Here is a 22,204-nt window from a genome sequence, read left to right on the forward strand (position 1 = left end):
CCAGAGAGCAGTCGCTAAGTCAGCATGCAGCTCAGTGAATTTAATGTCCTAGTCGAGTGGGTGGTGGTCTTATGGAAACATGAGAGCAAGTCAAACTGCAACTTTAAGAGCACTCTGAGCAACAGTTGTTTTTCTACACATCTGTTTTTGATTCTTCGTTTAGCAGTTGTCTGACTTTTCTATATAGTTTCTAAAGTAAAGCTGTCGTTTACAACTTTTTCTATTTTCATATTCAGGCCAGTTTACACACAGAACTCCAGTTATTGCTTGTTTTGTCCAATCTGGGCTGCAGCCGAATCACACTATGAGATTTTGATCTTTTTCTGCAGCGGTTTTAGCGCTTTTCGGTGCACCGCTGCTGGTACAGCGCCCTGTAGTGGCGCAACGCTGCAACTGCAGTTACAGTAACATCCATATAGCTGGGGGCAGAGTGAAATCAGGCTGGGGCGGCACAAAAAAAGCTGGAGGCGCCCGCCACGCAAATTTGAATACAGGAAAACCCTGTATATGTGCCCCTTTTTAACTTTGAGCACCCGCCCCTTCAAAGGTCTCTGCACGGCCCTGCTCTATCTGCTTCCTTTACAGCACCTGCTGAGCTCATTTAAAGGAGTCTCCTAGCGTCTTCACACGGATGACATCCAACTGTACATCTCCTTTAAGCCCCATGAGATGTCTACGCTGCAGCTGTTACTCTCCTGCTTAGACTCCATTAAAACCTGGATGGTGGGAGCTTTCTACAGCTGAATGAAGATAAGACTGAGATCTTCATCTGTGCCCCAGAGAAGCTGGTTCCCAAAGTCAGAGACTCTCTTGGTCAGCTTGCTTCTCACACCAAACCCTCTGTCAGGAATCTTGGCGTGACCTTTGACCCAGCTTTCACCCTGGATTCTCATGCCAGTTCTCTTGTTGGCTCTTCCTTCTTCCATCTCAGGAACGTTGCTAAGCTGTGTAACGTGATGAAGGAGCCATTTCTACCCTAACAGCTGTTTCCTTTTGACACAGTGTCAGTGTGTCTGAAACAGCCTGAAGGTCATACAGTCGTTTCTAAACTGTTTACATTCCAGCATGAAGACAGAAGAAAGAAGAATGAATTCTTTCCTTTTGATTAATCAAAGAACTCTATTTTAATAAAGCTAATCCATCAAAGTGTTAGTCGATATAACAAGATGTGACCGACCTGTGAAATTAAAATATTAATTATTTTATTATGATCTTAGAAATGAAGTAATGTAACTTTAAATGGTTCAACAGGACTCATTTCACGTAGTGTTAAAAGGACTTGACACATTTTTCACTGATCCAATCAGAATCTTACAGATCTGACGGAGGCGTGCTTCTGACGGTGTTTGGTAATTTTCATTCAACAATAAACCATAACATCCGAGGTATAAAACAGATGCCACGTCAGCTCTAATGCAGTTCAAAGCGTTCCAGAGCAAAGTGACGGAGTGGCCAATCCTGAACTTTAACTCTTCAACCGAAAGAACCACGACAAGCTGAGAAAATCCAGTCGCTATAACAACAAGCAACGATAACAGCTCCTTTCAGAATAAGAGCTCCACTGACCCAGGCTGGGTCTGAACAGACGCCAAGACAAGAGTCGTGTGCCAGCAGTATCTCGAGACGGGTCTGGTCGGAACCGCAGCTCTGCTACCAGCTCGGTGTCCAGAGAGGGTCCGGGTGGACCTCGGCATTCCTGATCTCACAGAGGACTTCCACCAGGCAGGTAGGCGTGGCTTAATGGTGTCTCATGCAGTTCTGAAACGAACCCCAGCTTATTCCAAACCAACATCTTCAGTTCCCGTCAGAACTAATCGCTTCTTCGGATTTGCGGGTTCTGATTTACATGACACGTCATCCATTCACCGCCTCATCCATTTTTAGTCGCACTATACACTTAGTTCTTAAATAAGCCTAGTTTAATTGTTAGTAATAAAATTTCTTAACTTTTAAACTTGACTCGTTCTATTCTGTTGTCTCTGAGTGAATACATAACGGTTACATGATCTCTGCATTAAAAAGACCCGATCTTCTGGTTTAACCAACCCCGATCCATGAGGCGGATTTCATATTTCCTATGGAATCCCACGCCTTACGGCTCATTAATTAAAATGTAAGAACCTCATTTTTCCCTTACAGCTGAGTCCCATTCTGTCCCGCTCTGAACTTGAGACAGTTCTCCACACCTTCATCTCCTCACGCTTAGACTACTGTAACTCTCTTTTCACGTGTCTGAGCAGAACCTCCCTGAACCGTCTACAGGTGGTTCAGAACGCCTGTGCTCGGCTTCTGACCAAGTCCTCCAAACACACCCACATCACCCCGATTCATGAAAAAAACACTAAAACTGAGTTATTTTCTAGAAAAGACTTTTTTTTTTGCCTGGGGTGTTTAGTACAAATCAGTCTTGATTATGTTATGAAATATCTAAACTTTAAAAATTTTTGCATTTATAGTTTTTACATAGCAACACATTTAAAATTTACTATACACTCGAGCAGTTAGAGGACCAAAACGTCCCATTGACTTTAATGCAAACCACAGGTTTTGATTCCAGGATGGATTTCTAAAAGTGGGCAAGTCTGGTTTCCTACTAATGCAGAAACTTCCCACTATGTTCCTGCTGCAAGATGTTTGAATCCTGGGCCAACACGTTACACCATCACACGTATTTACGATGTGGTATCCTCCTTTGATTTATTCTTTACTCCAGAAATGACTGAAATCATCTTCAACATGACAAATCTAAATGGAAGACGTGTGGTGAAGAACTGGTGGGATATTGATGACATCGCAGTGAGAGCATACATTGGGCTCCTGATTTTGGCTGGTGTGTACCAGTCCAAAGGGGAATCCACCTGCAGCCTTTGGGATGACCACTGTGGACGTGCAATCTTCCTGGCCACCATGAGTCACACCAAATTCAAGATGATCAACTCCACCCTCCGGTTTGATGATGAGCTGAACAGGCCTTCCCGTCTCAGGCAGGACAAGCTGTCCCCTATCCGCTCGATTTGGGACATGTGGACCCATCGCCTCCAAATGCTTTTCAACACTGGGTTAGATGTGTGTGCTGATGAGCAACTTGTCCCTTTCAGAGGCAGGTGCAAGTTTCGCCAACATATGCCAAGTAAACCAGCAAAGTACGGATTGAAACTCTGGGTCACTGCTGATGTTGCCACTTCCTATGCCTGCAAGTGTCAGGTTAACACAGGGAAAGCTGCTGGTGAGGCTGCAGAGGTCGGCCAGGGAAAACGTGTCATTTTGGAGATGACCGAAGAGCTCCAAGGAGTCACTTCACATGCATGCATTCACACTTCTGCCCTTTCATAACAAACTGAACTACAAAGAGTTTGGATGTGCCTGAGCTCCAGCCAGGTGCATAAACATATTGTTTTTGTTTTCTACCCTTTGATGTTCAGTAGGAGAGTGAAACTGTGTTTTGTTTACATGCTGAGCTTCTGACTTCAATAAAAACAGCAGAAGATCTATAGAAATGTGTAAACTTTCTCGCCTGGGCAGCATATGAAGAAATGACTGAATTTGGTGGTGAACAGTAAAAATCATACATTTGACTACTTTTGTCCAAAATGAAACCATTACATCACAGAAAGCATGAATATTTGCTGCAGATAATGCAGGATCAAAAACTGTGGTTTGCATTGAAGTCAATGGGACGTTGTTGTCCATAACAGGCACATGAGGGTGGTAAATTTTAAATCTGCTGCTACACAAAAACTAAAAAAGCATAAAATGTGATATTTTGCTAGACTCTTGACATATCCAAGGCTAATTCCATGCTGTCGTTCTTTTTAAAACACAGAAACGGTTTCGTTACCTGTTTTTTTTTCTTCATAAATTACATCAATGACTTTGAGTATTCAAACTGGCATTTCAGGGGTTAAAAGCTTCAAAATGATTGAATTTTTTTATGTTTGAGCAGGGCTGAAGTTGTTCAACAGATCTATGAAAAAAGTAAAAAAAAAACATGAATGTATACATTTTTTATAGCCACTTTTACAAGCGGACATTTTTGTCCTCTAATGACTCTTGTATGAAAATTAAAGTGAAGCCTGAGGGTTAAGGCTCATATGATTTCTAGAGGCTCAAAGTTCAGTTTCCAGTTGTAAATACATTTTATTCTACTGTCAGTTTAAAGAAATAATACAACTGTTATATGTGTGAAAACACAGTTACAGCTGTCTGTAATTCACATAATATGTTTCTGTGTTTCCTACAGATTTTCAACAATAAGAAGCTTCAGAAGAACAGAGTGCTCGTGTCAACCACCAGCACCTAGATTTTCTCCACAAAAAGGAGGAACAGGAGAAACTCTGGTCTAGTATGGAGGGAGAGCATCTCCATTTGAATAAGGAGACTGATGCTGCCAGGTTTCAATCCTTTAGCCAAAAAACACCTTTAAACAAACGCACGAGAGTCCAGACAAAGCAGACACATTTTGCCTGTGAGCACTGTGGACAAAGGTTTCACCAAAAGACTAATTTAACCACACACATGAGAGTCCACACAGGACAGAAGCCCTTTCCTTGTGAGCTCTGTGGAACGAGATTTAGCCAAAAGACAAATTTAAACACACACATGAGAATCCACACAGGACAGAAGCCCTTTCCTTGTGAGCTCTGTGGAACGAGATTTAGCCAAAAGCCACATTTAAACAGTCACATGAAAGTCCACACTGGAGAGAAGCCTTTTGCTTGTGAGCTCTGTGGTAATAGATTTAGTGAAAAGGGAAGTTTAAACACACACATGAGAGTCCACACTGGACTGAAACCCTTTCCTTGTGAGCTCTGTGGAACGAGATTTAGCCAAAAGACACATTTAAACAGTCACATGAGAATCCACACAGGACAGAAGCCCTTTCCTTGTGAGCTCTGTGGAACGAGATTTAGCCAAAAGCCACATTTAAACAGTCACATGAAAGTCCACACTGGAGAGAAGCCTTTTGCTTGTGAGCTCTGTGGAAAGAAATTTAGCTTAAAGACACATTTAAACCGTCACATGAAAGTCCACACTGGAGAGAAGCCTTTTGCTTGTGAGCTCTGTGGTAATAGATTTAGTGAAAAGGGAAATTTAAACACACACATGAGAGTCCACACTGGACAGAAGCCCTTTCCTTGTGAGCTCTGTGTAAAAAGATTTAGCCAAAAGACAAATTTAAACAGTCACATGAGAGTCCACACTGGCTTTTCGCCTGTGAGTTCGGTGGAAAAGATTTCCCCTAAAGATCAGTTTAAACGGTCACGAAAGAGTCCATAAAGGACAGAAGCCTTTTGCTTTTGAGCTCTGTGGATGAAGATTTAGCTGAAAGAAAACTTTAAACAATCATCTAAGCATCCACCAGGGCTGAACGATCTATTGAAGGGGTCTCCAACCTTTTTTGGCCCGTGAGCTACTTTTAACTATTTAACTATGTGAAGCACATTGGGCTACCGTTTTGTGTATGAAATGGGCTATATGATAAACTTAGAGGGAGAGAGAGAGAGAGAGAGAGAGAGAGATGGGCTATATAATGTGAGTGAGTGAGTGAGTGAGAGAGAGAGATCTATCTATCTATCTATCTGGTCTTGGGGCGGGGTCAGTGACGGCTTCTGCAGCGTAATCATCTGTCTCTTATTTAGGGACACGGAGAAATTAAAAGGAGAGAGAAATAGAAGTTCTTGTTCCACTTTATTCTTTTGTTTCATGATGATAAACTGATGTTAAATTCAGCTTAAAGAGAAACTGGGAGGAAGCTTTGGTCAATTTAAGTTAAAAGGAGACTTGTTTCCTATCTGCTCCTCCAGAGACAGCATGGACATGAGGGTTACATGGTGAGGGTCACACAGGACAGGTTATTGGAAAGGTTTGTAGTTAGCTGGTTAGTGAAGGAGATCCATCAGATGGGTAATTTAATCCTAATCCAGCCCACATCCTTCTGCTGGTGTTATTATCAGAAAGAATAAAACACACATCTTAAATATTATTGGAAGTGTAGAATTTGTTTTATGTTTTATTATTTTCTGCATCAAACAGAACTTGATTCATTCTCCAACATTTCAGAAACGAACCACTGGGTTCAAATGAAACTAAGTCAAACATTTCATTTGGTGTTTTTTCTGACACCCTTCAACTGTGGCATAAACATCTGAATCTAGAGCTGCTCAGAGACATGAAACACTCATATATGAACCCATTATGTATTTTATTATTACATTATGTGTCCTGTAGGTTTTCAGTACTGTTTTAGATTTTGTGAGATTTTGTAAAGCGTGTTTTCTCAGCCTGAGGCGTGGTGCTGAACGAGGAAACGGATGTTTTACTTTGTTAAATCTTCTTAAATGTTTAAATGTTTTGTCCTAACCTGTTGTGAATGGAGAGCTTTTGAGGGATGGCAGGTTGTGTCAGTTAAGTTTTTGATAAAAAAAATAAAAAGCAATTATCTGACATCTTCTGTTTATCAATGAAAACAAATCAATATGAAATAATCGTGATGCATCGGGGTATCGAATTGAATCGTTGACCCAATAATCGTAATTGAATCGAATCGGGAGACAAGTGAAGATTCACACCTCTAGTTCACAATCATGTTTTGTTACTAAATGAGACACTCAGCTGAAACTGGGGGAAATATATGATGAATCTAAATCACAGAAGATGTCCAGAGTTTTTAAAGCTCGTGTTCATCATGTTGTGGGGGACCACAATGAGGCTACACTCACACCCAGTTCTTGGTACCACAGACGTGTATATTGACTTGGGACTGTTTGTATGTAAATATTGTTGACTGCTTGGCCGCTTGATCAGAACCAGAAACGTATGTGTAACAGACCATCTGGGTGTTCAAGGGGCCGTATGTGGAGGGCCACACAGACGCTACGCTCACACCAGAATGCATCTGTTTTTAATGGCTTTTATGTCAGTTTGATATGTTTGTTTTATCATGTTTTTACCTTGTGATGAACTTTTTATCTTAGTTTTAGAATTTTTAGGGAACTTCTGTTCGTTTTGTCTTGTTAAGCACTTTGGTCAGCTTTTATGCTGTTATAAAGTGCTATATGAATAAAGTTGACTTGACCCGGTTCTTTGGACTGTTTGTATGTAGATGTAGCAGGACTGGTTGGCGTCTCAACCAGTTGATCGCCCAGCCTATCACACATATTAATCAAACCATCCCACCATTAAAACATATTACAGATGATAACAACTCTACTGCTTGTACTATAAGATTAAAGCACACAATTTAATTTAAGACATTTAACTGCATGTGTGCGCGTGTGTGTTAGCACTGAATGTGTTTGTGCACATGGTTCACACGTGTGTAGGGTTAATCTACATACTAGAACGAACGCTGTTGCTATCAGCTTTGTTAGATTCTGAGAAAGACAAACAAGTTAACATATGAAGCTTCTATCATACATAAACATCTAGGATATTAATATAATCGATAGAAGTTCATACACCAACGAGCTTGGTTTATATTTAATCTATGGATTAATATTTAATTTAAGATGTTTAAATTAATAGCAAAAGTTTATTTATTTAACAGAAGACTTAATAAGGTTCTTTGCTGATTCAATAACTGAAAATGCACACCATTCTGTGTTTCATTCAAAGAAGAGTCAGGTTTAAAAATTTAAGAATTCATTACTAACAATTTCAAATCTGACAACTTAAAATAGACAATTTATGAATAACACTTTATAAATGACAAATTTGAACAACAATTTTGATATTAAAACTTGTTATTAAAGCAACCCCTGTGTCTGGATGGAAAACTAAGTGGAATGATGAAGTTTGGATGCGTGAATGAAATCTCAGAAGCTTTCTTTCAGAGAGAGAACGCGTTCTGGGTGAAACGTTGGTTTTGCAGCTAACTGCAATCTGTGTTCTACCTCACCGTTCAGACGACCCTCTGTGTGGATCTGGAGGTCTGGAGGATGTTGTCAGCCTCGGGGGTACTCAGGTCCGGCAGATGACCAAGGCTACCGACTTTCTCTGGTCCTAGAGTTGCCGTGAGGTGCACAGGTAGATGTGGCTTTGCATCCGGGCAGATTCTTAAGGAATCTCGTAGTGTCAGCTGGTTATAGGTGCGTTTATTCAGAGCTATTCTATCGGCGTGACAGAACGCTTAGTGAGGAGTCAGGCGGCCGACCCTTCTCTGGGATACTCTCGTTGCCACGAAGAAGTATCAGCTTGGTTCAAGAACTGAACTTAAGCTGTGGAGCTTTGGTTTTAACAAAACCTCAGAACACGCCCTCTCAGAGACAGGAAGCATGACTATGGAAGACATGTGAGGCAGTTACCTTGAAGTGAGTCCTGCATGAGGTGTAAACACGTGCAAAAGACCTTCTGGTTACTGAACACACATTACTGATTATCATAAGTAATAATTATTATTAACCAAAGAATAATAAGTTATTTCATTGGTTAAAAATACATTTATAATGAACCATGATGATCATTTATGATGATTATAGTAAACCTTGTAATAAAAGAGTTTATTAAATTATTTGATTAGAGTTGAAGGTCCTTCATCTCGTGATGGAACAGCAAACAGATAAACAGTCAGATTGAAGACGGTGTTATTGTAGACTATTCGGCTCCTGGTGGTTTAATCTGTGGATGGAAGTTACAGCTCGACCCAGCTGTGACCCAGCTGGAAAGAGTGAACTTTGCCCCACAAAATGAGGCCATTCATGATGCTACACGTGCGACCATCAAGAACAAAGTAGAAATTCAGCGAAAGAAAGCAAATTGACTATATATTAATTTGGTACAAGTGTGAACCTAGAGCCCCACGACTGTTATTATTTTAGGTACGGAGAGTGATCACGCTAGATCAAACAATGGGCTGAAACAATGGCTGTGTCTCAATTCAGGGTCTGCATCCTACGTCGGCCGGATTCGTCGGCCAGTTACGTCACAGCGCCGCGACTAGGCCTGTCCCAATTCGAAGACTCCTTCAAATGCGGTCGACGAATGCGGCCTTCTTTTCGCCTGAATGAAGGATGGGTCCGGTGTATCCTTCAATAGGTAGCATTTCCCAAGTTGCCTTGCGGGCCGGCCGGCAGAAAAACGGCGGACAGTGAAGCGGGAGCTGTTGGAGAGGATTGCGCATATAAATGTCAGTATAAACTTGAAAACTGTTAGGTTAAGGACTTTTGGTGATGCATGAACATTATTTTAGTTAGAAATGTAACAGTAAAAGTGCTTGTATTGCTGTCTCGGCTCGTATGTTCAGCCGCTCGGTGTCGTACTTCTCCCGCTCCGTTTCCCCCTGATTTTAATAGGAGTTTGTATTTTAGGTACAAGAGAAAACCAGGGAATTTATTAAGCTTAGGGCGGAGATGGACCACATGATCACTGGAGCAAAGTATTCGGCGGCTGTGGCATGGAGGTACAATAACAACATCTCATATTTTAAAAACTCGTTTGAGTTTATTTTTTTCTGCGAAAACATGAAAGGAATAACCCGTTGTCCTCTTTTCTCATCTTTTTGTTTTTCTTACATGTTTGTTAAGACTATTCTGGAGAAAATGGGCATCCAGGGGAAGGTGACAGCGATGACCAGCTTCTGGAGCTGATCTGGGAGGACATGAGGCTGCAGAGGGAGGCAGAGCAGCAGAGGGCCCAGGAGAGAAGGGAGAACTTTGACAGGTTTTTACTTTGCTAGAAAAAAATGGTTAATAAAGATTAAACATGTACATATAAAAGAAATATCTAAATAAAATCAGTTCTGCATTAAACTCTTGAATTTAATTTTGGTTTACAAATGAGAATTGTTTACTAGAGGGTATCCCGCTGGGTCTGAAAAGTCTTAAAAGGTGATAAATCGGTTTTGGTCAAATTAAGACCCTTAGAAAGTATTAAAAACTATTGTCACATCTTTGCTCAGGCTCAGTCGAAAGTATTTTCTCCAAATTGGCTCTCCAACAGTCAAGGAAATGATTAAAGATCTAAATAAAACTTCAAGCTCCATCGTTTAAAGTTCCTTCTCCCTTCTGCTCAGCGGTTCCACGGTTGCTAGGCGACGGAACGTTCGCCGAGGGAGAGGCGGGAATTCATTAAGGCTAGGCCTGTCCAAATTCACAGCCGTTAACATCCGGTCTACCCGGCCGACGGAGGACCCAGCACACGTCGGCCAAGCAGGCTGGGTCCTTCGAAGGATGCAGACCCTGAATTGAGACACAGCCAATGTCTTCCTCCAAACTTGAGTTTATTTACACACAATGCATAAAACAAGTTCTTCTGTTACAACCTCAACCAGGTCTGGGATCCTGGGAGGGCTAACACAGGTATGTGAGTGCAAAAAAAAAAGAAAAAAAAGGGGAGCAGTACACCAAATCATATTTGACAAAACAAACATTTTATCAACAAAAAGCGTCCCTCGTCGTCGTCGTCTTCCTCCGCTTATCCGGGTCCGGGTCGCGGGGGTAGCATCCCAACTAGGGAGCTCCAGACCGTCCTCTCCCCGGCCACCTCCACCAGCTCCTCCGGCAGGACCCCAAGGCGTTCCCGGACTAGATTGGAGATGTAACCTCTCCAACGTGTCCTGGGTCGACCCGGGGGCCTCCTGCCGGCAGGACATGCCCGAAACACCTCCCCAGGGAGGCGTCCAGGAGGCATCCTGACCAGATGCCCAAACCACCTCAACTGACTCCTTTCGATCCGGAGGAGCAGTGGTTCTACTCCGAGTCCCTCCCGAATGTCCGAGCTCCTCGCCCTATCTCTAAGGCTGAGCCCGGCCACCCTACGGAGGAAACTCATTTCGGCCGCTTGTTTCCGCGATCTCGTTCTTTCAGTCCTTACCCAAAGCTCATGACCATAGGTGAGGATTGGGACGTAGATCGACCGGTAAATCGAGAGCCTGGCTTTCTGGCTCAGCTCCCTCTTCACCACGACAGATCGGCGTCCGCATCACTGCAGATGCTGAACCAATCCGCCTGTCGATCTCCCGATCCCTCCTACCCTCACTCGTGAACAAGACCCTAAGATACTTAAACTCCTCCACTTGAGGTTGGACCTCTCTCCCGACCCGGAGTTGGCAAGCCACCCTTTTCCGGGCGAGAACCAAAAAGCGTCCCTACGGGAGATAAACGACAACACAAAATGGAAGAAGACTCGTTAAGACAAAAATGACATTCCAGAAATTTTCTGAGTAAAATGGCCCTTTAACACTCGGCTGTTACGACACCTGGGTTTTACAATGGTTGGTCGTATTATTATTATTACTGTTTAGTCTGAATTTTTTCCCCTGTTTTGGTAGTTTTCTCCCCATTGTTTTGTTTTCTTTTGGAGTGACAACACCAGATCCAGATACAAGATGGCCGCCTCCATGCTGTTGTCCAGTAACCATGGAAACCACAATGAGCACCAGCAGCCTCATCACTAGTGGATCCCTCCACAGTTCTTCAGGTGGAAGCAATTGGACTAATCGTTTTCTCTGGATCTGGAAAGGATAAAAGGCTGGAGGAACTTTCATTCTGGGAGCTGCTTGTAACCAATTAGACTCCCTTTGGGCTGGTTTCAGGGTTTTAGAAGTTTAAACATCTTGAAAAAATAATTCCTCAGCTTTTATTAAGTCTCTCTTTGGGTTTAGTAATTACTCTTGGCAAAAGAACTACAGTGGCCACTGTTAAGAGTTTGAGAGTCTTTTGTGGTTAAGTTGCTGAATTATTATGTAGAAGGTGAATGCTTCTTTAGGTTTTGGAAATAACCCTGAGTCTTTTAGTTAATCCATCCCACATCTTTCTTTCTTTTGTACCATCCTGCTGGACACTTAGGTCTGAATGGTTTTCTTTTGGTGCTGCCAGTTAAAAGATCTGAGCCTTAGTCTCCTGCTTTATTTTATACGAACACTTGGACTCTTGAGTTTTATGGGCTGTGTTAGTGTATTGCTGTTAGGATTTCCAGCCCTTGGTTTTGTGTTATCCTCTAATGCAGGGGTTCCCAAAAGTTTTCAGTCCGTGACCCGTAAATTAACAGTTTCAAAGTCTCGCGACCCCCTGGAGATGAGAGAAATAATTAAACACACACGTGGAACTTTATCTTTAAGTTCCACGTGTGTGTTTAAAAGTTCCACGTTTAAGTTGTACCCAAATAGACAGGTTTAGAACCCTCAACAGGTAAATATGGCACAAATTTACATTTGAAAACTGTAAAAGGCGACTCTGAAAACATTCTTGCTGTTGTGTGCAAACTTTAACATGTAACAATCCTTGGCAGTTTTGATAAGAACAAGGCAGTCAGTTAGCATTTTGGTTAATTTTCAGCTTCTAAAGTGACAGCAACTCAGTGCCACAACAATCTCCACACTTTCTCCCTAATTTTACTCTCTCCCGTCCCCCTCCCTGCACATGCGCACACATACACAGCGTTGCCATGGCAACAAATGGACATGCTTCTCTGCCTCCCTTGAGTAAACATTTCCAGAACATATTAAAACAACACTCCTAACGGGTTACAAATGTTTGTAACAAATGCAATTCTTGATGAAATCTTAAAAAATGGTAACGGAAAAGTGCTTTCATTTCAATGTAGCAAAAATAAATAAATAAAAAAAACTCATGCAAAGTCACAAACAATGTAATACAGAGGAACTTTGTTTCCGTGCTCATTCACATTTTCAGAATGTATGAGATGGGTGGGCAATATGCTTGGAGCCCAGTAAGTCCATTCTGGGTTTAATTTTATGGGCCATTCCCACCTGTACCGGGTCGGCCCGGGCCGGGTAGCATAGGTTGTTTACATATCTGGGTGGCCTGGAATTTTCCCGGGCCAACCAAGGCTCATTCTCGGCCCTCTTCCCGAGGGGTACTGCTTCAGGCCGACCAGGGCCAACACACCCACTGCTGACAGCAAATTCACACCTTCCATTAGAGCAAGCCTCTGATTGGTGGGTAGAATCAGCCAACAAGGGCTTAAGACAAGGATGTGTGGAATCAACCGGGCCAGGCTGGGGCCGACCCGGTACAGATGGGAATGGCCCATTAGAGATGGCCACTCGAAGATCATCCTGCACGTTAAGACGTGATCTGTATTTATTTTTAATATATGTGAGGGTTGAGAAAGTCTTTTCACACAGGTATGTGGAGCCAAACGGCATCAGAATGTCAATCGCAGCCTTAGAAAGCTGTGGATATTCTCTCTCAACTGAAATCCAGACCTCAGCGAGCATCTTTGAGTTAAAAGCGCTCTTTAAGGTGCGGTCGCTTGACAGTTCAACCAGTGCGTCCTCAATGTCGGATGACAAATGATGTGTGCTTGTTACGGTGAATGGGGATCTTATCCAGTCATATTTTTCTGGAGCTGTTTCCTCAGGAAAAAACTTGATAAAGTGTTCCAAGAGGGTTGAAGGTGCATGGTGATATACCCCTTAACGGTGTTAACACACAAATCATTTTCCTCCATGAACTCCTCCAGTTCAGGAAACACGTCAAAACAGCCCGTTTTTACTCGTGCAGACCACCGATCCGGTTTCCTTTTGAATGCATTGATTTTGTCATTCAGTGACATGATGTTTGCGTTTTCAACTTGTAGTGATGTGTTTAACCCATTCAGCTTGTCAAATATGCAAGCCAAGTATGCTAGCCTTGTTAACCAGTCAGGATCAGTCAGATGGGCAGCAAGGTGAGATCCGTGCTCCAACAAAAATAGGCGCACCTCATCCCGCAGCTCAAACAAGCGCCTGAGAACGTTTCCCCGTGACAGCCACCTGACTTCTGTGTGGAAAAGCAGACTTTGATGCTCTGATCCCATTTCGTTGCAGAGAGCAGCAAACAGTCTTGTGTTCAGAGGACGGGATTTTATGTGGTTGACAATTTTTGTTGCACTCTCAAGCACCGTTTTAAGCTCTGGGTCTAGCGATTTACTCGCCAGAACTTCTCTGTGGATAATGCAGTGCGTAAAGTTTATGTGTGGGGCCACTTGTACAACTCTTGCTTTAAGTCCTTTATTTTTCCCCAGCATTGCTGCAGCACCATCTGTGCACACACTGATGCATTCATCCCAAGACAGCCCCTCCTCTTTCATTTTTCTTATCAATTTCTGTGAAAATGTCCTCACCTGTGCACTTTGCTGACAGTGTGGTGCAAAACCGCATGTCCTCGTGAAGTTTTCCATCAAAACTGTATCCGACAAAAACGAGCAGCTGTGCAGAGTTTGCGACGTCTATGAATTCATCTAACTGCAAAGCGTATTTTCCTCTCTTGACTCTGTCAATCAACTGAGACTTGATGTCCTGCGCCATCTCTGTGATGCGCCGGGATATTGTCCCATCAGACAGCGGGACCGCTTTCAGCTCCTGGGCTTGTTTATCTCCATGCATTATTTGGCTCATTGCGATGGCAGCAGGTTTTATTAGGATCTCTCCGATTGTGTGCGTTTTTTTTGCCTGTGCAATTAAATATGCCACCTCATATGATGCCTTTTCAGCTTTTGCAGAGATTGTTTTCTGGTTGGTCACAACTTTCTTTTGGCTTTGAAATGCTTTCTCTTTTCGACGGAAGAAGTCTGCTGGTTTAGCTGCAAATGAGGAGTGCTTAGTTTTCAAATGTCGGAGCATTTTTGCAGGCTTACAGCTCTCATTTGCAAGCAACTCAGTGCACAATACACATTGGGGGTATTGTATTTAGTTTATAACAGTGCACGTAAATCCATACTGGATATATTCCTCTCGATACCTGCGAAATTTAGGCGAAGGCTGATTCAGCTGCGCCTTACGCAGCAGCTTATGGGCTCCTCCTCCCGCCTCAGATGTGGAAGGCAGATCCCCGCTGTTCTCTGAGTCTGCTTCATGGTCTGCTGCTGCTGCATGATCAGTTGGCTTCTGTTTGTTGTCTCTTATCTGTGTTAACCAGCGCTTCATATTGCATATAAACCATATTACCGTAAAACTTTTTGGAGTATTTCAGTTGTTCAGAAGAAACGTGTTTACCGCGGCGCTGCAAAGTAACCCGTCGGTCGCAAATTGAACTGCCGTAAAGAGCCTTGTTTCGCGACCCCGGAAATGGGAACCCCTGGTCTAATTAAGGTGTAATGGCTAAATCAGTTTCAAAACAAATATATTTATAATTTTTTATTTTTTATTTTTTTATTCTTTGATGGGGGATTGGGTGAAACACAATGGTCTCTGACACTTCAAAATTTTCTCAATCAATCAATTTTTATTTATGTAACACCTTCCACTGCCTTTACAGGAGCCCAAGGCGCTGAACATAACGATTTTAAAAAGAGCTAAGCATTATGAGCAGTAAAAGTGGAATAATCCTGCATGGTTCTGAGGCTACCTCCTTCATCCAGGTTTTGCAAGAGGTCCTGCAAAAAGTTGATCATGTCTACTTCCTTTGTGTCTTACTGATCCATTGTCACTGTACTGAGAAGCCAGTGCCTCCACCACGAAGTCTGCATCCACCTACAAAAGACGTTTTTAAAAATACTGTGAATTAAAAAGATAAAACTGTTAGGGCTGCAGCTATCAAGTAGGTAATGGACTATTCTTATAAATACTTAAGAACTCAAATAAATACAGGACATTTTTCAGTTATACAAATTTTACTTCTGCTTATCCTGCAGAGCTAAATTAATATAAGAAAATGAAGATGTATACCACTAAAAATATGTAAAACTTCATTGTCATGATATTAGAATAAAAAATACATCTGATAGCTTCCTTAAAGAAAACTTAAAATTGCTGTCTGTAAAAAAATTATAGCTGTAAAAAATAAATTGGGTCAAACAATGTTAAACAAACAGATTCTTGTACTTGTGAATCGATTTGATTCTTAGTATTTTCATAAGAATCGATTCGAACTGTTGATGGAACAAAAACAGCTTCAGCTTCTCTGCATTTCCTATACGTTTTTGTAATGGACATATTTTTTTGCAGAGGCCTAAAGAATTTGTACTTACCTGTTTAAGGTTCCCAGGAAGAAAGAGGGGCTGAAGTGCCTGGTGGTGTTGTGGCAACAGCTCATCCAAACCCTAGATGGCCAGTCCTTCTCTAAGCTGACTTAGCATCGGTTTGAGTCTCATCACTGAACTCAAACTGATGGCCCTAGTAAAAAGAATAATGAACTTGTAATAACTCGTTTTTAAAAATTGCATGACTTGTTTAATGCTACATTAACATACTCAATGATGGCCTTTTTGCGATCGCTGTGAATTGGACCGGTGTGGCCACATGCTACAATGGCATCAGAAAGGTCTGTCAGTGCGTCTTCTTCGGCACGTTCCACCTTCAATCGGAAACACTTGTTAGTACAATTTACAGAAAATACATTTTTCTCTTTAATTTACCTCCTGAATCAGGTTCTGGATTGCCGTATCAGTCACCTGTTGGGGTTATTAGGAGCGAACAATTAGTAAGCGTTAACTTACTTTTGGATTCTTCAATAAATTCTGTAAATATGAGAATATTTACTGATTTATTAATTAATTAAGATATTCTTAGATATACGGGGCACCATTCCCCTTCAACCGGGGAAAAATTGAATCCAAAACTCTTATCAGTCTTTCTTGAAGTTCGTAGAATCCTTGGAGCAGAGACTTCTCTTCGACACAACAAAGCTACTGGAGACGAAAATCTGAATTTTATAACGTTTAATTAACAATTTGTCAAATGAATAAACAGTGGCATAAATGAATAATAACCATGTGATATAATTGAAGATGGATGTGTTTGCGTGTGATGGAGGATGTATGAATGGGGTCCCTTGTTCTCACAAAGGAGTAGTGTGTGTGTGCGTGTGTGGATTCAAAATGGAGTCTTGAATACAAGATGGCTGACCCCTTTGTCTGGCTAAAGTGTGGGTGGCAACTTGCACTTTAACTTCCAAAGCACTTAGAATCAGTAGTAACTTAACCTTAAGCCCCATTCCCACCTGTACCGGGTCGGCCCGGGCCGGGTAGCCCCAGTCGGCCCCAGCCTGGCCCGGTTGATTCCACACATCCTTGCCTTGAGCCCATGTGGGCTGATTCTACCCACCAATCAGAGGCTTGCTCTAATGGAAGGTGTGAATGGGCTGATTCTACCCACCAATCAGAGGCTTGCTCTAATGGAAGGTGTGAATTTGCTGTCAGCAGTGGGCGTGTTGGCCCTGGTCGGCCTGAAGCAGTACCCCTCGGGAAGAGGGCCGAGAATGAGCCTTGGTTGGCCCGGGAAAATTCCAGGCCACCCAGATATGTAAACAACCTACGCTACCCGGCCCGGGCCGACCCGGTACAGGTGGGAATGGGGCTTTAAATCACTCAAAACATTTCAAAGGATCATGAAACAACACAAAAGATTAATCACAAGTTAATATCATTTAGTTTATCAGCCTGGCCATGGCCGAACATTTAAAGATACCAAACAATGATTAATAAGCAGTTTATTCTTTCAAAATGACCCGAAGGACGAATTTGGAACGAAAGAGGAAAACACGAAGCTACTTTTTAAGCAATAGCACGGTTTTATTGCTTATTCTGGACTATAGAGGAAACGGGAGAAGAAAAGGAGAGAGAAAGATGAGTTTCTGATCACCAGAACAGCAAGGCGTCCCCCGCTGTTTTGATTTGACGGTTCTCGGCGTCGTCCGTCGGCTTGATGGCTTTCTCCGCTGTTTTCGCGCTCTCCGTGAGTGTTTCTCCACGGGCTGGACACAAAGAGAACGAAGTTTCTTTTGTGCTGAGTTTGACAACTTACAGCGTCTCTGAGAGCTGGATGGAGTTGTTGCTTTCCTCCGCTGGTTCTGTGTCCTCAACTTGGGCACTTAGAGCTTCCGCGTGCTCAAGGGAGTCGGAGCGTTCGACAAGCGTGTCCTTACCGCCAGGTATCCTGGGCAAAAGAACGAGGTTTCTTTGTCTTTGCTGAAGATTTATGGTCTTAGTTCGCGGGAAAGCTCCGCTGACTCCCACACATGCAAAGAATGTGTTTCTGGTATTAGGCGGTGACGTCATCACAATGCTTCCGTGTGCAAAGCATCATGGGAAATGAAGTTTCTTGGCGCTGATGTGATTATTTGCTTTTCAGAGCAATTTAAGCACAGTCATTTTGGAGAAAATCACTGCATAGTAATTTCCTCATGAGGTCAGACCCTCAACATTCCCCCTTTTGGTTTCGGGGATCGCGCCCAAAGCTTGATCGTCGGAAGCACAGATGGGTTTGTTCCTCATGAACGTAGGTCGACTTGATTGTCGGAAGCACAGGTAGGTTTGTCCCTTAGGACGTTGGTCTCCTTGGACGCCTTTGTCTTTGGTCTTTGTCTTGGATCCTGGCGCCTTTGGTCTTTGTCTTTGTCTTGGATCCTGGTCAGGCACAAAACAAGAGAGGATAGGAAACGGGATAGTCCCCAACGCGCATAACGAGAAGAAGCCACTCACGCAGGTGGTACGCAATGATGATGTCGTCCATGCGAGAGGTAGTAGTGTAGAAGGAGGAAGGTCGGTGGGCGGTTAACTCCACGAAGGGACACAAAGGCATCTCACCGCCGGCCATACAGTTCAGTTTATGGAGCACGCGGTGATGTACGAGGTCCATAGTTCGCAAACGCGCATTGACCTATGTGGTCCCAAGATTCCCCCCTTTTTGGTCCAAAGGGCGGATCAGGACAGTCTTTGGGCTAAAACAAGGACCATAAAACTAAGAGGTACTACAATGTGCTGGTGCGTCAGACAGAGTCATTGACAGACTGAGCTGGGCCGGCACATAACCACTAGTTAATATGTGACCAAGTAAGAAACAAAAATACAGAAAACCCAAAAAAAAAAACATATAACATCCAAAAAAATTCATAGCAACCTTGAGGTCTCATAAAATACATTCTTAGGTCATACATTCAGTGTGTAGCTTATAAAGAATGTGACATACTGCAACACTCAGATAAATATGTGAGGTAGACTAAAATGAGAACTACTCTTAGGGTTACAGAATAACGAAGAAAATGTTGCTCACCCCCTTTAGACAGGTGTGGTACATTCACGCTTGGAGTCTCCCCGAACGCGGTTACGAGGCACACCGTAGGTGAGCAAGTGCATCTTATTTTGGGTATCTATTCATGGGCGTCAAAGTAAGTTCACGCGGGGTTTGTGTGAACTTAACAAATTTGGTTCCTTCAATCAGTAATTGTTGGTCAATTTCTAAATCGAAGGCAAAGTTATAACCCTGGAAAGCGTCCATGATCTCAATCTCTGAGTCATGCTGTTCGAGGTTAAGATGATGGAGTGCCAGGTTTCTAGTTCAAAGTGGAAATGCCTACCGTCCTTTCAAATACCAAAGTTTAGCATAGACTTAAGCCTATAGATGTGAGGTGTCACAATTATGGGAACATGTAACAGGAAACCGAGTTCTAATTTTCTGCATCAACGTGAATGGGAATTGCACTACCTAGGCTGTACGCTAGGTGGATTTGTGAAAGGTGCACAGTAGAGGGGTAGCAGCTGTCAAGCTCTCTTTGAGCAGGTCCAGTGGTACCAAGTACGGGGAAATACGACTTTCAACCAAGCTGTCCAGCGTGGAACTTACTTCCCTGAGCAGGTCTTGCATCAAATCTCTCACCACTCGTGTGTACACAATATCCTGATGTATGGTGTCAGACAAAGTCTTGATTGCACGTAGAGATTCATTAATCAGAGCAGAATGTAGGTTGACAGTTACAAGAGTACCCTGTAAGGTTTTAGTAAGTACTTCCTGTTAGTGTTCTAGGAGGAGGAGGTTCTCTTGGTTAGTGAAAGAGACGGCGGGGGGGGGGGGGGGGGGGGGGGGCTGGTTCTTTGTCAGTTAGTACATGTTAGTGGGTTAAACGTGCACTTTCCCCCCTTTCCATTTCCATGCATAGAACTATGTAGAGACTACGTCTACCTCCTGCGGGGAGTCTGGTCTCTGTACCCGCGGGGATGGTTTGACGTAGGGTTTGATTTGGTTCGCATGCACCCATTTGTAGACAGGCACCTGTCTTGCTTTGGTGATGCGTAACCTGTATGCAACTGGAGAGAGTTTTGCCACGATCTCAAATGGTCCTGACCAGCAGGGCAGGAACTTCTTAGCTTTGCGTGCCGGTTGGGCGAACCGAAAGTAGAATACTTTGTCACCCACCTCGTATTCGCGGCTGGTTGTCTTTTGGTCGTAGTAGGCTTTAGCGCCTTCTACGTTGGTCTCCAGTTTCTTGTGAGCGTGCGCGAACGTAGCTCTGAGGTGTGTTTTCAAGTCTGCCACATACTGATGAGTGGTATAGGCAGTGGCAACACTGACATCCTCTGGGTGATACAGGAGGCGCAGTGGTAGAGTCATCCGTCTGCCGGTCATCATCTCAAAGGGTGTAACCCCCGTGGATCGCTGGGGAGTGGACCGTATGGCCATCAGGACCAGAGGGAGCTTGACGTCCCAGTCCTTCCCAGTGGAGCAGACGTACTTTTTGAGCATGGAGACGACCGTGCGGTTCATCCGTTCGACCTGTCCGGATGACTGTGGGTGATAGGGGAGGTGGAATCTCACTTCCACTCCCAGAAGTTCAAACAGGGACGTCATTACACTGGATGTGAAATGAGTTCCCCGGTCAGAGTCAATGCAGAGTGGAAGTCCCCATCGACTGAAAACGTGGTTAATCAGCAGTACAGCGGTTGTGACGGCTGTATCGTTTGGCGCTGGAAGGCATTCCACCCACTTTGTGAAACTGCAAGTTACAGTTAGCATATATTTGTTTCCTCTTGCCGATTTGGGAACCGGTCCAACCCAGTCGATCTGCAGGTGGAACCAAGGGAAGGTTATTCCCCTGCGTTGCAGTGGTGCTCTAGCAAGCAGCTGGGAGGGTTGAAACTGGGCACAGATGAGGCAGCCTTGGACATAGCTGTGTACGTCCTTGGACATCGACGGCCAATATGCTACTTCTGTCAGTGACGCGAGGGTAGCTTTTGCTCCGCGGTGACCCCCAACCGGAGTGTCGTGGGCGTAGGCAAGCATCACTCCTCTGTGGTCGAGTGGAACAACCCAGCGCGGGCTGTGATCGTCACGCATGTAAACTAACAAATCGTTTTGTAGTTTCAGGTGCGCGAGTTGACGATGCAGGGTTACCAAATCTCGGCTTGCGCCAGTAGGTGGTGACGGTTGTTTAGACATCGGGCCCTTTTGGAGAAGCTCACGGATGAGCTTCAGGTCAGGATCTTGTTCCTGCATGGTGACTAGGTCCGCGTCCTGTGGTTGTCTGCCTAGAAACACGGGTACCTCAACGGTCCGAGGTTCGTCTGCCTGTTTAGCATGGCGACGAGTAATCGCACAGACCTCGTGAACGGCCTTGGGTGGAAGCCACTCGTCTTTGAATTCCCAACAGGTTCCCTGGTCAGCACTGAGCTTAGCAAGGCGGTCAGCTTCGTCATTACCATCTTTCTCCGGACCTATGGTCCTGGAGTGACCTTTGACCTTTTTCCAGTAGACCATTATGCCTTTCTCAGTGGTGAGCAGATCACACGCTAGGAATAACTCTGAGTGTTTCACATCTCTGTTCCTGGCATTTTTCATGTGGTTCTCCTTCCACATGGGGAAGTGAGAAATGAAGCTGTGTCTAGCGTAGTTTGAATCAGAGCAAAGGACGATTTGAGTGATGTCCAAGGCTGCCGCCTGCTGGAGGGTTATCAACACTGCAGCAATTTCGGCGTACTGACTAGACTTTTGGCCCAACCGGTAGTGATTTGGTTGCTTAGTGTCACAGTCCACCCAAACGACTCCAACCCCAGCACGGAGCTGGCCTTCGTGAAGGTAGGCGCATCCGTCAGTGTAAACCTTCGGAAGCCCTTGGCAAATATTCTCATCAGAGTAGCGATGATTGGATGCGGTTGGGTAGACTGCGGCAGGTGTGTCCAGGGGGCCCATGACGGAGTCAGAGTCACAGTGCTGGCAGCCTGCTAGCCCTTGTCCTAGCGCTAGCTTGGTGTTCTGACCACACTTGACCTCAATGTTGTATCCTTGGAGCACCATCATCCACGTCGCAATGCGGCTGTTTGACACTCTTCCTTTGCGCAGTCGCTGGCTGTTTAGGAAGGTGACAGGCTGATGACACGTTTCAATGATCACTTTCTGTCCACCGATGTAACTACGAAAGTGTTCGACGGCCCAGACTGTAGAGAGGAGAGCTCTCTCGCAGTCAGAGAACTGGAGTTCCACCTTGCTCAGAGGCTTGCTGGCGTATGCCACAACTCTCATGTCCTGATCGTGTTTCTGCTTCAAGGCAGCGCA

The 22,204-nt window shown here is 43.9% G+C and overlaps 1 protein-coding gene across 6 annotated transcripts in view; it reads left to right on the top strand.

Annotated features, from left to right (window-relative positions):
- The window catches only part of LOC129161194 (oocyte zinc finger protein XlCOF6-like), a 92,104-nt gene that overhangs the window by 1,320 nt on the left and 68,580 nt on the right, over positions 1-22,204 (top strand). The window lies entirely within an intron of this gene.

This window comes from Nothobranchius furzeri, chromosome 12, assembly GCF_043380555.1.
Source record: "Nothobranchius furzeri strain GRZ-AD chromosome 12, NfurGRZ-RIMD1, whole genome shotgun sequence".
In the NCBI taxonomy this organism is placed as follows: Eukaryota; Metazoa; Chordata; class Actinopteri; order Cyprinodontiformes; family Nothobranchiidae; genus Nothobranchius; species Nothobranchius furzeri.